The following is a 16535-nucleotide window of genomic DNA, read 5'->3' on the forward strand; positions in this document are numbered from 1 at the left end:
TTAAGATATGGAGAAGGAAGCGTAAGAGGAAGGATTATGGAAGACATTACTGAAAGATTTTTTTATTGTAAGCCTATGTTACTACAGGGCTGTGTTCTGGGGTGTTGTGTTGGATAGTACTTTTGATGACTGGTTTTGTAAGGAAAGGGGCCATGGTTTGTAGGGGTGCGGATTTTTACCTAGGATCATTAAGCGTCTTTATTTATTAAAAAACCCAGGAAGTAGGAATTCCGGTTCGGTGGGCTTTTGGAGCGGGCCGGATTGGATCAGATGCTTAGGCTGGACTTCCCTGGCGCTCCGCTGGGCTGCGGGCGGAGCTGCAGCACAGAGCTCTGCGGCTGTGGGCCCGAGCTCAGCCGAGCGGAGCCGGGTGGAGCCGAGCCCAGCCGAGCCAGGCCCAGTGGCGCTAGTGGGCCGCTGGGACCCGCGCGCGCTTGGGGTTCCTCGGGGGCGCTCCATTAAGTGAGCAGGCCCTTGGTCCGGGCAGCCTGGGTCAGGGGAGGGTCTTTTGCTGAGTGTTCAAACAGACCTCCGCACGCGGCTCCCACGGCTTCCTTTTGTTGTGTTTGGGAGTGTGTGTGCGCGCAGGCGTGCGCCTGTGCCGGGAGGCGGTGGCGGAGTGCTGAGAGGTTGGCGCTGAGAGGCCGGCGCTTTTCGCTTTTCTGCGCGGCTGCTGGCGTGCCTGGGCCTTGGCTGACGGTGGGGCCCCGCGGCCGCTGGACACTGAGTCTTCCGGGTCGGCCTTGCAGCCCGCCGTGAGATGGGGAACTTTGTGAGTGCTCCTCAATGGCTAACAAGTGTCTGCCTGGTAGCTGGGCGCCGAAGGCTAATGGACTCCTTCCTCTCCCCACCAACTCTGTTCTTGCAAATCTTCTGTTGGACTGAGTTGTGTGTACAGTTTTAGGGTCTGTGAAAAGATCAGGCTGGTAACTTGGTCTACTAGACAAGTAGTTTTCTACTTGGAATCAAGAGCAAAAAATGTATTCTTCTGTCCTTATATTGGCTGAGCTAAGTCTGGTGGTAGGAACTAAGGCCGTTCCAGAATTAGGCTGTGGGGCAAATTTTGCTCTCCAGACTTTGTCAAGCACTTTTACAGTGCCGAGAAAGAAATACTTACATAGTAGACGAAAAGCTAAAGTTAGGAAATACAAAATTGAAGCTCTTCTCCACTCCATAGCTTGAATTTAAAGGAGGCTTTTTGTCTTACATAATAATTATGACTTTTTCTGTTCACATATAGAATTTTGCAAAACAAGTATGGTGTGATTTGAAAGAAAAGCTCTCTTATTAATTTTATGAGGAAAATTGTAAAGGCACCACAGAATTTTGAAATTTCAAGTATGTTAAATATTGCTATAAATAAAATCCTATTCAGATTTTTTGATTTAATAAATCTAAAAATATTTTTGCAGTTGTCCTTTGGGTGTAGGAGGTAGTCTTGGGTTTCTCTGTGGGCAGATTTTCAGTATTGTCAGCATGATATGGGTGTAGAACCTTAACCTGAGTGAATAATTTGCTTGAGATTACCAGTCTGTTTTGCAGCTGGGAATAGACTCTGGGTCTCTTATTCCCAGTCTGGTGACCTATCCAAGAATAGACTAATGAAACTGGGTATTTGCCTGTTTGGAGGAAAATATGACCAAATTGGTTTTATAGTGTGTATTTAAATAAGCTAAAAAGTGAACTTGGGAACCTTCAATTTTGTTTAAGTACTTAAGTTTAACTGTAATTCTCTGTGCTGGATTGTTGTCCTTTCTTTTTTCGTAACTTTTTTTTTTTTTTTTTTAGTTGTAGATGGACACAATACCTTTATTTCATTTATTTATTTTTATGTGGAGCTGAGGATCCAGCCTAGGGCTTCACATGTGTGAGGCCAGCGCTCCACCACTGAGCCACAACCCCAGCCCTGTTGGCCCTTTCTTTACAAGCATAAAGGACTTGAGAATATTCCTCAGTGTTACTTTAAATGGGATTTGTACCATATTTATGTTTGATTAAAATAGATGCTTATGGTATTCAAATTTTTTTTTTAGATGTTGATGGACCTTTATTTTATTCATTTATTTATATGTGGTGCTGAAAATTGAACCCAATGCCTCACATATGCTAGGCAAGTGCTGTACCACTGAGCCACAACCCCAGCCCGCTATGGTATTTAACTGTGGGTGGATGTTTTTCACGTGGATAATCACATTAATTAGAGAATAGCAAGTGACTTGACTGTTTAGCCTCCTTGAAAAATGCTAGGTAGAAGAGGAATTATGTCAACTTTATTAATCTCTATTTAAAACCTTTATTTTTTATTGAGGATGCTCAACAGCATACAGATAGAGTAACTGAGAATTTACTCCACAGCTTTGTGGGCTGTTTCTCTCATTACTACATTGGCCTCACACAACATTTGGTTAAGGTTTATTAAGTTGGCCTCCTACAAAAGAGTACCTTGTCTTTTTATAGTATCTGACATGCAGTTGGACCTTTTTGTTTTGATAGAAAATCATTCCCAGTGCTTTTCTTCCTATATCACAAAATAAAACAATCTTTCTTCATTTTTCCCATCTTCAGAAAGCTCTAGAGTATTTTAATCTAATATAATGGTTCTCAAACCAGAGATGATTTTGGCAGTATCTGGATACATTTTTGGTTTTCTTCCTGGGAGACTGTTTGCTTCTCATTGGTAAATGCTAAACATCCCATGGTGTTTGTGACAGCCTCTACAGAAAAGAAATAATTCTGTGTAAAATGTCGTAGTGCCTTTGTTGAGAAACCCTGATCTAAAATATTGAGAATAACATTCTTCCAAATGATTTAAACCTATGAGAGTTATATAATTGATGTCTATATCGTATGTATTATAAATCTTTTCCTAAAATTGTGGTTAGAATGATCATGGGTCAGAAGTTCTAATGTATATTAGAACATTAGAGCACAGGATTTTGGAGTGGAAAGTATAACTCCTTTGGCTTATAGATGAGGAAACAATTTCATTTTTTAAAAAAAAAATATTTTTTATTTTTTTGTTCTTAGTTTTTAAAATTTTTTTTTTGTTTTTTGAGGAAACAATTTCAGAAAGATTGTGACTTTCTCAGATAATGAGAACTCAAGTCTTGTTATTTCAATTATTGTGTAGTTTTAATTATTTAATTAAAGTTAATTGTAGTCTTATTACTGAGGGAAAGGTCATTGTATCATTTGTGCTTGATATACCATTAAGTTTAATCAAATTAAAAATTTTAAGTAATTGCACTGAGAAGTATTTTTTTCTCTTTTTGGTACAGGGGATTGAACCAAGGGGTGCTTAAATATTGAGCTATGTCCCTAGTCCTTTTTACTTTTAAATGTGGGGCAGGTTCTCGCTATGTTGCTGAAGGTCTGGTCAAATTGCTGAAGCTGGCCTAGAACTTGGGATTCTTCTGCCTCAGCCTCCCTGGCTGCTGGAATTGCAGGCATGCACCATTATGCCTGGCTCTTTTTAGTGAATTATTCAGATTCACACATATTTGTTGAATTCTTCAGCGTGGGATTAGTAGGCACTGTAAAGATTTTAGTATTTCTTTTTTATTTGCAATACTGGGGATTGAACCTAAGGGTCTTGGCACATGCTAGACAATTGCTCTGCCGCTGAGCCGTATCTCCAGCCCCTATTTATTTATTTAGGTTCTGGGGATTGAACCTAGGCACACTTTATCACTGAACTACATCCATATCCTTTCTTTATTTTCTTATTTTTGAGACAGGATCTGACTGAGTTGCTTAGCATCTTGCTAAGTTGCTGAGGCTGGCCTCGAACTTCCGATCCTCCTGCCTCAGCCTTTCAAGTTGCTGGGATTACAGACGTGCACTGACACACCTGGGTCTAGCCCCCTTTCTAAATTTTAGTTTGAGACAGGGTCTAAGTTGCACAGAATGGCCTCCAATTTGCAACCCTCCTGCCTTAGCCTCTCTGCTTTCTAAGAAAATGTTAGAAAAATTTAAAAAGACCCCAGAGAATTTTGAGATAAAACAGTTTAAAGTTAATTAGAATAACTTAGGCAAAATTTTTGTCGTTGTTGAAAATGATATTGCTATCTTGGAACTCATGGGCTCAAGTGATCCTCCCACCTCAGCATCCCAAGTAGCCAAGATTATAGGAGTGTATGTACACTCCAGTTTAAGTAAAATTTCTAATGCAAAACCAACTGGAATTATTAAAACATGTTAGGGTATCTTGAACATATACATTTGTTCTGTTGTGTGAGGATTACTGTAATGGTGAATTATTGTACTGATTAAATCTTTCTAATATGGTCCCTTTGGTTAATTTTAGAAAAAGGTTTTGGAGCCTTTATGTGAAATATAATTGGATAAAATAGTACTGATATTTAGATGAAATATTTTCAAATTACCAAAGAAATGTATTGTCAGAGAAAGAAGATCTATGGGGTTCTTTACATATTTAAAACATTTTTTCTGTAGTGCTGCCTTTTTAAAAAATAAGTAAAACAAAGGCAAAAACAATATTATTTGTATTCCTTCTATATTTTCTTATTTTTGTGACAGGATCTGACAGGGCAAACATTTCTTTAAAAGTTATTTAAGGGGCCGAGGCTGTAGCTCAGTGGTAGAGTGTTTGCCTCACAGGTGTGAGGCCCTAGGTTCGATCCTCAGCACCACATAAAAATAAATAAATAATAAATAATGATATTTAAAAAAAAAAAGTTATTTAAGAAGCTGGGCACAGTGGCACATGCCTTTAATCCCAGTTGCTCAGGAAGCTGAGGCAGGAAGATCACAAGTTCAAAGCCAGCCTCAGCAAAAGTGAGGGGCTAAGAAACTCAGTGAGACCCTGTCTCTAAATAAAATACAAAATAGGGATGGGGATGTGGCTCAGTGATTGAAGTGCCCCTGGGTTCAATCCTCAGTAACCCCCCCAAAAAAAAGTATATAAGAAATTTATAGAATTAAAATGCATGTTGGCAAAATAAAAATAAAACCAAGAATTAATATTCTGATGTGTGTGTGTGTGTGTGTGACTTTTTTTATATTAATCTTTCATTATAGAAAAATTTAAATATAGGAAAAAGAGAATTGGCCTAGTTTCAATAGTTAGTAATTCTTGGCCAGTTTTGTTTCATTTGTACTTTTCTATTTTATCCCCTCTCATCCCTCTCCTTCCTGTTTCTTGGCACCCTGTTCTGTTTTGTTTTTAATTTTTTTTTTTTTAGTTGTAGATGGACATGATACCACCTATCTATCTATTTATTTATTACACCACATTCTCAAAAAGAATTCTTTATGTAGTCTGTATATAATCTTTGTTAGATATATAATTTTCAAACATTTTCTCTAAGTCTACAGATTATTTATATCTTAATAAAGTCTTTTGGCATGGAAACATTTTTAATTTTGTTGGAAGTCTGGTTTCTTTTCTTCTATGGGGCATGGTTTTGTTGCCAAGTCCAGCAACACTTTGCTTAATGTTCTAAAAGATTTCCTCTGTGTTGTCTTGTACAAATTCTATAGTTTTATGTTTTGCATTTAAATCATGATTCATTTTGAATTAATTTTTGAATATGATTGTGAGGTTTAGTACAAAAGTTTTTATTTTTTATAGTTGTAGATGGACAGCATGCCTTTATTTTATTTGGTTATTTTTTGGTGATGCTGAGGATCAAACCCAGGGCCTCACATGTGCTAGGCAAGCGCTTTAGTACTCAGCCCCAGCCCCAGCCCCAAAAGCCTTTTTTTTTTTTTTTTGGCTTGTAGATATCCAGTTGCTCCAGCACTATTTGTTAAAAAACAAACAAACAAAAAAACCCCCCGTATCTTTCCTCCATTGAATTGTTTTTTACCTTTTGTCAAAAATCAACGAAACACATTTGTGTTGGATTATTTTTGAATTCTCAGCTCTGTTCTATTGATCTGTCTTGTCTTTCAATCAGGACCATACTTTCTTGACTGTGATGGCTGGTTAGTAATTCTTATTGGGTAGAGTATTCCTCCTACTCATTCTGACTTCTCTGCTTCCTTTGCCTTTTCATATGAATTTTAGAATAATCTTGATTATATTTGTAAAAATATCTTGCTGTGAGTGTATAGGAATTGAATAAGCTTGTAGTTTCATTTGGAATGAATTGTTATAGAGACTTTCAATCAGTGATCACTAGATATTTTTCCATTTACTTAAGATCTTCTATATTATATGGAAACAAATTCCAAACAAGTTCCAGTTTCAGAATTGAATAAACGTAAAGAACATCGAGCTGATGTCCCCTGCAGAATTTGGAGGACTGTTTTGATTAGTTGTTGGTGGGGACAAATCTCCACTTACTTCTTGGTGACCAGAAGTCACAGAATCTTCTGTGTTGATTGTTGTGGTGTGAGAATAGAGTAGAAAAACTTTCCTACAGACAGTTTTGATTTGCATGTCTCTGATGCCTAATGATGTTGAGTATCTTTTCATGTGTTTGGCTACTTGTCTTTGAGAAATATCTGTTCAGATCCTTTACCCATTTTAAAATTAGATTGTCTTTTAATTGCTGGGTTGTTAAAGACTTCCTTTTATATTCTGGATATTAGGCTTTTATCAGATGTATGATCTGCAAATAATTCTCAGTAGTGTTTTTGAAACTCAATAGTTTAAAAGATGTTTTGTTGTTATAAAAATACATGAGATGATTTACCCTCTTAAACTTAGGTGTACAGTATGGTATTTGCTATAAAAGCACAGTGTTGTAGAACAGCTCCCTTTAGAAACTTTTCATTTTGTATTACTGAAATTTTATATGCAGTGGAACAACAAATGCTTATTTTTACCTCTCTTATCCCCTGGCAACCACTATTCTACTTTATGTTTCTGAGTGACTACTTTAGATAACCCATATAAGTATAATCATGATGTATTTGCTTTTTTGTGACCAGTTTATTTCATTAGCATAATGTTCTCAATTCATTCATGTTGAATTTCCCTTTTAAGGTGGAATAATATTTCATTTGTATATTTGTGTATACAGGACATATATTTACATACTTATACACACACACACATACAGGAACACAGGAACCTTCATAAACTTTCTGTAGTGGCTATACTATTTTTAATTTCCATCAGCAGTGCACAAATTTTCTCCACATGGTCACCAACTTTTTGTTTTTTACTTTTTTGATAATGGGCATCCTAACATATGTGAGGTTCATTGTAGTGGTTTTTGATTTGGATTTCCCTATTGATAAGGGATGTTGAGCATTTTTCATGTCCCTGTTAGCTATTTGTTGTTTTTGGAAAACGTCTATTCGGGTCCTTTCCCCCTTTTTCCCTCTAGGTGCTGTGGCCTGAACCAAAGGCTTCTGACATGCTAAGCACTTGCTTTACCACTGACCTATACCCCCAGCCTTTCCTTTTTTAAATAAGGTTACAGTTTTGTTTGTTTTCTTCTTTGTTGCTATTGAGTTCTTGTATATTTTGGGTATTAGCCTCTTCTAAGATGTATTTACACGTTTTCCAGTATTCTGTAGGTTATTTTTTTAGTCTGTTGATAATTTTCTGTGCTCTCCAGAAGACTTTTAGTTTGATGTAGTTCCCACTAGTCTGTTTTTGCCTTTGTTGCCATATCCAAGAAATCATTCTGTTATGAAGCTTTTCTCATTATTATTTTCTAGATTTACAGTTGCAGCTTTTATATTTAAGGTGTGTGTGTGTGTGTGTGTGTGTGTGTGTGTGTTTGGGTCCTGCTTATTGAATCTAAGGTGTCACACATCCAATTACCCCCTCAAGCTGCTGGGGTTTTGATATGAGTTCCATTGAATCTATAGATTAATGTGGTGAAGTATTTTCATTTTAACTATTGATGTTTCTGATCTATTAATGCCAGATGTCTATTTATCTTGGTCTTTGTTAATTTCCTTTAATGATGTTTTGGAGTTTTCAGTATACAAGTCTTGTGTCTATTTTGTAACTTTATTGCAAAGTACTTTTTTCTTTTTGGTGGTGTTATAAATGGCATTTTCTTAATTTCATTCTTGGATTGGTCATTGATAATGTATAGAAATATAATTGATGTATGTAAGCTAGGCATGAGGGTGTATACCCATAATACCAGCTATTTGGAGGTTGAAGAAGAAGAATGACAAGTTTGAGGCCATAACTTTTATTTCATTTTCTTGCCTAATTTACTTTGCTAAACCACTATGGTAGTGTTGACTGGATATAGCAGGAGCAGGCATCTTTTTTTTTTTTTTCTCATCTTAAGTGGAAACATTCAGTGTTTCACTTTTAAGTGTGATGTTAACTCTGGACTTTTCATAGATCTTTATCTGGTTGAGGAAAGTCCTCTCCCTAGTGTGTTTTGTTGTTGTTGTTGTTAATTGTTTAAGGCTGTTGGTTTTCATCAAATGTTTTTCTGCATCCACTGAGGTGATCTGACAAAAGTACAGGTTTTTGTCCTTTGTTCTGTTGATATGGTAAATTACATTAATTGATTTTAAGATGTTAAACCAACCTGGCATTCCTACTTGGTCATGGTGCAAAATCTTTTATATATGTTGAGGATTTGGTTTGTTAGTATTTTGTTGAGGATTTTTGCATCAATATTTTCTTCTGAAGTCTTTGTCTTGTTTTGTATTAGCAATACCTCATGAAGGGAATTGGAAATGCTTCTTCCTTAATTTTTGGGAAGAGTTTGTGAAAATTTGGTATTGATCCTTCATTAAATGTTTAGGATAAGCCCTCCATAGTGGTGCCTGCCTGTAATCCCAGTGACTGAGGAGGCTGAGGCACAGGGATCACAAACTTCAGGCTAGCCTGGGCAACTTAGTGAGATACTTTGTATAAATGAATGAATGAATGAATGAATGAATGAATGAATAGAAAGTGCTGTGGATGTAACTCAGTGGTAGAGCACTCTTGGGTTACTGCAAAAAAAAAAGTTTGATAGAATAATTCAACAGTGAAGCCATCTTGTCTAGACCTTTCTTTTTTGGGGACTTATTAAATATAAAAACCCAGTTTTCTTGGTTATAGGGCTACTTATATTATCTCTTTCATTTTGGTTGAGCTTTGGTAGTGTGGCCTTGAGAACTGGGGATCAAATTTAAGAGTATAACAGTCATAGTATTCCCTTATTATCCTTTTAATGAATGCAGGCTCTATATGGATTTTTTTTTTTTAAAGAGAGAGAGAGAGAATTTTATTTATATATATATATATATATATTAGTTTTCGGTGGACACAACATCTTTATTTGTATGTGGTGCTGAGGATTGAACCCAGCGCCGCGCGCATGCCAGGCGAGCTTGCTATTGCTTGAGCCACATCCCCAGCCCTATATGGATAATTTCTTATTTCATTCCTTCTATTATTTGTGTGCTCTCCCTCCCCCACCCCATAGTTAGTTTTGTTAGAGGTTTATAAATTGTTGTTTCTTTTTTTCCCCTATTTTCCATTTTATTGATTTCTGCTCTATTATTTCCTTCTACTTGCTTTGGGTTCATTTTGGCTTTTTTGTAGTTTCTTGTGGTAGATAATTATGTTGTTGGTAATTATTTCTAATGTAAGCCTCTAGTGCTATAAGTTTCCTTTTAACTGCTGTGTTAGTTGCATCCCACACATTTTGACTCTTGTTTTTGTTTTTGTCTTTATGTATGTATTTTAAATTTTTTATTTTGAGATTTCCTTGACCCATGGACTTTTTAGAAGTGTGTTGTTTTATTTCTGCTTAGAAGTCTTTCTGTTACTTATTTCTAGTTTTAGTTAAACTTGGTCTAAGAATACACTATTATTTCTGATTTCAACAATTTTTTGAGATTCATTATATGCTCCAGGACGTGGTCTGACTTGGGGAATGTTTCTATGGGAGTTTGGAAAAAATGTGCATTTTGCTTTGTCCAGTGAAGTATTGTGCATATGCCAATTTGACTTGATTGGTTGTGTTATCAAGGTAACCACTCTGCTTAAAACATATCCGCGCGTGCGCGCGCACACACCCCCCCGCCACACACACCATGTACACTGTGGGCTGGGCATATAGCTCAGTGGTAGAGCATTTGCCTAGCATGTGAGAGGCACTGCATAAAAATAAATAAATAAATAAAATGAAGGTGTTGTGTTCATCTACAACTACAAATAAAAGAAAAAATAATGTTATGTCTTTTTTATTCATCTTATGTGGCCAAACTTGAATTTCTCAGAAGCAACATATAATTGGGCCATTAAAAAAGAAAAAAAAAAAGTGGGCTGGGGATATAGCGCCTGTTGGTTGAGTGTTTGCCTCACTGTGTAGGAGGTGCAGGGTTCAATCCTCAGCACCACAAAAACAAAACAAAGCAAAAAAGAACAAAAGAAAAACCTGGGGCTGGGGCTGTAGTTAAGTGGCAAGGCACTTGCTTAGCCCACGTGGGGCACTGGGTTCCATCCTTAGCACCACATAAAAATAAGCAAATAAAAAATGTCTATCTACAACTACAAAAAAACCCTGTTAATCTATCTTGTGATTGATTTATTAAAACTATTTGCACATAAGGTAATTATTGATGTGTTAACATTTAAACTTGCCATTTTATTGTTTACTATTATTATTTTTTTGTTTATTTCTGTAGTGTTTGTTACTATTTGCTTTGTTGGCTTCCTGTGGATTAACTGAATATTTCTTAGGATTTCATCTTGATTTATTTATAATTTTAAAAAAGGCTTTCTGTGAAATGATGTTCCTGGTGGTTGTTCTGGTTATTACAATATGCATATGTCTTATCGCAGTCTATTTGTGTCAGTATTTTACCAGTTTAACTGAAGTGTGAAAACCTCAATTTTAATTTTTTTTTATCTTTTACCTTCTTTAGTTTTAAATACAATTGTCAGTGTCAGGTGGTGTTATAAGTTTTGTTGGAATCATCAAATATTTACAAAACTAATGAAATTGAAAAGATAATCTTTTCTGTTCAGAAAAATTTCTTCAGCCAATCTTTGTGGGTAAGTCTTTTAGCAATATATTCTTTTTAGTTTTTCATCTTTTGAGAATTTTTTTTGTTTCACCCTTATTCCTGATGTGTACATTAACTGGGTATAGAATTCCTGGTTGGCAGTTATTACCACTCCCTGCCAACCTCCACTATGTGAAAAATTCTGCACCACTTTTATTTTTGGCCTTTCTGGTTTCAGTTGAGAAATCTTGCTGTCATTTGAATTGGTGTTCCATTATGGGTAAAGTATCATTTTTCTCTGGCTGCTTTCAAGGTTTTTTCTTTGTTTTTAGTTTTTGAACATTTAATTATGATATGTCAGTGTAGATCCTCCCTTCCTCCACCCCACGCTGGGGTTCAAAATCAGAACCTCAACACATGCTGCTGCTGAGCTATACGCCTGTTTCTTAGTGTGGATTATAAGTTTATCCTTTTTGGGATTTATTCACCTTTTTGATTTGCAAGTTAGTACTTGCTGAATTTGGAAAGATTTTAGCCATTATTTCTCCAAATACCATATCAGCTCTGCTCTCTTTCTGGGACTTTGATAACATGGATTGTTATTTGTTATTGCCTGACAGTTTAAGACTTTTTGTTTTTTCCTGTTTTCACTGTTGTTTCGATTAAGTGAATTTTAATTTTCTGTTCTCAAGTTCAGTGTGTTCTCTTCCGTGTTATTTCTGTGTGTGTGTTGAGCCCATCTAGCAAGTTTTAAAAATCTGTTATTGTATTTTTTATTTCTTTTTTTTTTTATTAATGGCATCTTATATTTATTAAGTACTTATTATGTGCCAGGTACTGTGCTGGTACTTTATGTTTTTTTTTTTTTTTTTATTGGTTGGTCAAAACATTACAAAGTTCATGACATATCATCTTTCATACATTTGACTCAAGTGGGTTATGAACTCCCATTTTTACCCCAAATACAAATTGCAGAATCACATTGGTTACACATTCGCATTTTTAGAAAATGGCATATTAGTGACTGGTGTATTCTGCTACCTTTCCTATCCCCTACTATCCCCCCTCCCCTCCCCTCCCATCTTCCCTCTCTACCTCATCTGCTATTTTCTTTTGCTTCTTTTCTTTCTTGGCTGAGATTTTCCATTTTTTTTTTTTTACTTGTTTCAGAAGAATGTTTAATTGACCACTGAAACATTTTTATGATGACTGCTTTAAAATCTGTATCAGCTGATATCTGATTCATATCCCATTCATCTATATTGCCCTTAGTTGTTTTTTTCTTACATTGTAATTTTCTTGAGTGTTTTTGTTTATTATGTTAGGAAGCTCTGGGTCCTATTTATTTTTTTAAATTAATAATTATTATTATTATTTAACTTTAGCAGGCAGTTACTGTCTTTGGTTTAGCATCCAGGTCTTGGCTCACTTTTGAGGTCTGTGGTTTCAGTGGTGGTGTACTTACTTTTTAGACTTTGTAGTCTGCTCAATTTGTCTGATTTGTTGGGATCCAGATGTTCCCTTCTGGTGCTGCCTGAGGAACAGGAGGAGGTTTCCTCTGCTGGGTTTCTGGTTGTGTTCAGGTAGAAGAGGATTTTGGTGGGATCCCCACCTGTTTATCCCCCACTTCTCTTCTCTCCTTCCCCGGTGTCTTTGGTTAAGGGAGAAGAGTCTTGATTTAAATTGAGCCACTTGCTATGACTGAGTCCCTTGGTTTTGCCTACTTGCTTCTGTATCTGTAGACAGAAAATAGGCATCTCAAGCCAAGTAGGGAAGGAGAGTACTTCCTGTTGTCTGTTTTTGCTGGGCTTCCAGTTCATCTCCCTTACCTGATGTTGTCAGAGAGATCCCTGTTGGATTTGGGGAAGGAATGTGACTTTCTTGTCTGCTTTCTGAGCTAGGTTGGTGAATAGGGAATGCCATGTCTGGGTTGCCTTCTGTTGGGTGTAGGGACATACAATATCCTTCTGGTTTTTTTTGTTTCTTCAGTCCTGGGGTCCCAGTTTGGTTTACTGCTTTAATGTCTTTCAGAGGTTTTCTTTGGTTATTCCTTGTTTTATTTCTGTGGTTGGTTTATAGCTGTGCTTCGTGAGGGGGTTCAGAGAACAGTAAGTCTTAGGCCATTTTATCTGTGCTGCAACTTCAAGTTCATTAATTTTTGTGAACCTCATCAATTTCATGCAATGGGTTGTTTCAGCATTGAAAATACCGGTACAGTCATACACTTACTGTATAGTAATGCCTCGAGTCACTGAGGGACCACATAGATGATAGTGGTCTCCTAAGATTATATCAGTTAATAACATTGTAGCTATCTTAGTTTGTGTAAGTATATTGTTTGCATAAAAATGAAATCATCTAATGTATTTCTCAGAATGTTTCCCTGTCGTTAAGTGGGGCATGACTGTATATTTGCTTTGTGATCTTTTAAGCATTATGTAAATGGGTGCTTCAGTTATAAGCTACAGTTTTTGATGATGCCTTCTAGGAAGTTTTTTGAGGTCAGTCATATCCAGTTCAAGAGGGTGCTAAGAAATAGATACATATTTTATTATGCATCTATTTCATAAACGGTTTTGAATTCAGCACTCAAAGATATTTTTAAGAGATTACTTTTATGATGTTTATTTCAGTAATATGTAAAAGTATTTTAATACCATTAAGCATTTTCAAAACAAGTTTGAAAGTCTTAACAGCATGCAATCAATGTTACTAATTCATAGATTGAAAAAGAGGAAATGTCCTGCTTCTATATTCCCTGGTTTTCTAAATGAGAATGAAAATTGGCCCCCAAAAAGAAAATGTTTGTTTTATATTAGTAGAAACTAGTGTTTCTAAGTGATGAGTTAACTTGATAAATCATCCTTCACCATTAAAAAAAGACATAACTCACCAATAAATATTTGTCACGAGTTATTCAGACTTAATACACTTACTGGAATTTTGGACAAATCATTGGGTTCCTTTTCAGTTATTTCTTGAGGTTTTCTCTGGTTGACTCTTATGACAGTTCTCAATTTCCTAATTAGATTAAAAATGATTTCATTAGGTTAGGACTGTGCCATTTCTTTTATATGTGGACACATTTCTATCTTGTGATTGGTGCCTAGCATAATTCCTGGCATGTTTTCTAGACAACAGTTGATAATGATGATTAACTTTGGCATTGAATAAAATGAAAATTGTGAAAAGATGAACTGGAAATAGAATATGACATTTTGGGGCTCATATAAGATTTAAAATAAGCATATTTAACTGTATTATATATTAAAATTAATAATTTCATTTTCTTTTGACTTTCAATAGTATTTTTAAAGTATATTTTTAGTCATAAATGAACATAATACTTTTATTTATTTATATGTAGTGCTGAGGATTGAGCCCAGTGCCTTACACATTAGGCAAGTGCTGTACTACTGAGCCACCACCCCAGGCCTGACTTTCAGTAGTATTATCTATCTATCTATCTATCTATCTATTTATTTATTTTATAGCAGAATGCATTTTTTAAAAAATATTTTTTAGTTGTAGATGGACATAATATCTCTATTTTTATGTGGTGCTGAGAATTGAACCCAGTGCCTCATACTTATTAGGCAAGCGCTCTACCACTGAGCCACAATCCCAGTCCCACAGAATGCATTTTGACATATTGTACACAAATGGAGCACAACTTGTCATTCTCTGGCTATACATGGTGCAGAGTCACTCCAATAGTGTTATCATACATATACATAGGGTAATAATGTCTGTCTCATTCTGCTGTCCTTCCCATCCCCACAGTCCCACCCCTTCCCTCACTTTCCTCTACACAAACCAAAGTTCCTTTATTCTTTCCCATCTCCCCCAAACATGGATCAGCAACCACTCATCAGAGAAAACATTTGGCTTTTGGGTTTTGGGATTGGCTTATTTCTCTTAGCATGATATTCTCTAGTTCCATCCATTTACCTGCAAATGCGATAGTTTTCATCCTTCTTTAGGGCTGAGCCATATTCCATTGTATATATGTACCACATTCTCTTTATCTATTCATCTGTTGAAGGGCATCTAGGGCATCTAGTTTAGCTGTTGTGAATTGAGCTTCTATAAACATTGATGTGGCTGTGTCACTGTAGTATGCTGATTTTAAGTCCTTTGGGTATAAACTGAGGAGTGAAAAAGCTGTGTCAAAGGAGTGGATCCATTCCAAGTTTTCTGAAGTATCTCTACACTGCTTTCCATAGTGGTTGCACCAACTTGCAGTCCTACCAGCAATGTATGAGTGTGCCTTTTCCCGCACATCACATCCTTGGCAGCCCTTATTATTGCTTATGTTCTTGATAATTGCCATTTTGACTGGAGTGAGGTGAAATCTTAAGAGTAGTTTTGATTTGCATTTCTCTAATTGCGAGAGATGATGGACCTTTTTTCATATGTTTGTTGATCGGGATTATTTCTTCTGTGAAGTGTCTGTTTAGTTCCTTAACCCATTTATTGATTGGGTTATTTGTTTTTTGGTGTTAAGTTTTTTGAGTTCTTTATATATCCTGGACGATTAGTGCTCTGAAGTGTGTGTGGTAAAGATGTTCTCCCGTTCTGTAGGTTCTTTCATGATGTTATTGTTGCCTTTGCTGAGAATCAACTTATTAGTTTGAATCCTTTTAGTTTATGATTTTTTTTTTTTTTTTTAGAACAACCCAGCAAAATAAAATTCCGGTTTGTTGTTGGACAACATTGTTTCACACATACATCAAACAGGCCAAAAAAAAAAAAAAAAACAGCAACTTCATAGACAAAAAAAGGAAAAAGAAAAAAAAAACCTTTTTATCTTTGGCCTAGTTTATTGATTCTTGATTTTACTTCTTGCGCTTTAGGAGTCTTGTTCAGGAAGACAGGTCCTAAGCCAGCATGATGAAGATTTGGTGCTACTTTTTCTTCTATTAGGCGCAGGGTCATTGTTCTAGTGTGTGACTGAGTCTTTGATCCGCTTTGAGTTGATTTTTGTGCAGGGTAAGATATAGAGGTTTAATGTCATTTTGCTACATATGGTTTCAAGTTTTCCCAGCATCACTTGATGAATAGACTATCTTTTCTCAATGTATATTTTTGGTGCCTTTGTCCAGTATGAGATGATTGTATTTATGTGGGTTTGTCTCTGTGTCTTCTATTTTGTACCGTTGGTCTACATGTCTATTTTAGTACCAATACCATGCCGTTTTTGTTACTATTGCTCTATAGTGTAGTTTAAGGTCTGGTATTGTGATGCCTCCTGCTTCACTGTTCTTGCTGAGGATTGCTTTGGCTATTATGAGTCGCTTATTTTTCCAAATGAATTTTATGATTGCTTTTCTAGTTTTATGAAGAATGTCATGGAATTTTAATAGAAATTGTATTAAATCTGTATAACAGTTTTGGTAGTATGGCCATTTTGACTATTCTGCCTATCCAAGAGCATGGGAGATCTTTTCATCTTCTAAGATCTTCTTCATTTTCTTTCTTCAGTGTTCTGTAGTTTTCATTGTAGAGTTTTTTCACCTTTTTTGTTAGATTGCCTAAGATTTTTTTTTTTGAGGCTATTGTGAATCCTGTGGTTTTCTTAATTTCTCTTGCATTGGATTCATTCCTTATGTATAGAAATGCATTTATTTATGGGTATTGAT

At 35.9% G+C, this 16535-nt stretch overlaps 1 protein-coding gene across 7 annotated transcripts in view; it reads left to right on the forward strand.

Moving 5' to 3' along the window:
- The window catches only part of Znf148 (zinc finger protein 148), a 149655-nt gene that overhangs the window by 14863 nt on the left and 118257 nt on the right, over positions 1-16535 (forward strand). For 2 of the 7 annotated variants that reach the window (XM_071615256.1, XM_071615257.1), the window contains exon 1: positions 739-772. The exons of 3 other annotated variants lie outside the window; for them this stretch is intronic. The gene's annotated coding sequence lies outside the window, so the exon portion shown is untranslated. Of the gene's footprint in view, positions 1-738; positions 773-16535 lie in introns of those variants that run through there. 2 more of the 7 variants (XM_071615253.1, XM_071615260.1) reach the window with 1 other exon arrangement.

Source organism: Marmota flaviventris, chromosome 8, assembly GCF_047511675.1.
Source record: "Marmota flaviventris isolate mMarFla1 chromosome 8, mMarFla1.hap1, whole genome shotgun sequence".
NCBI classification, from domain to species: Eukaryota; Metazoa; Chordata; class Mammalia; order Rodentia; family Sciuridae; genus Marmota; species Marmota flaviventris.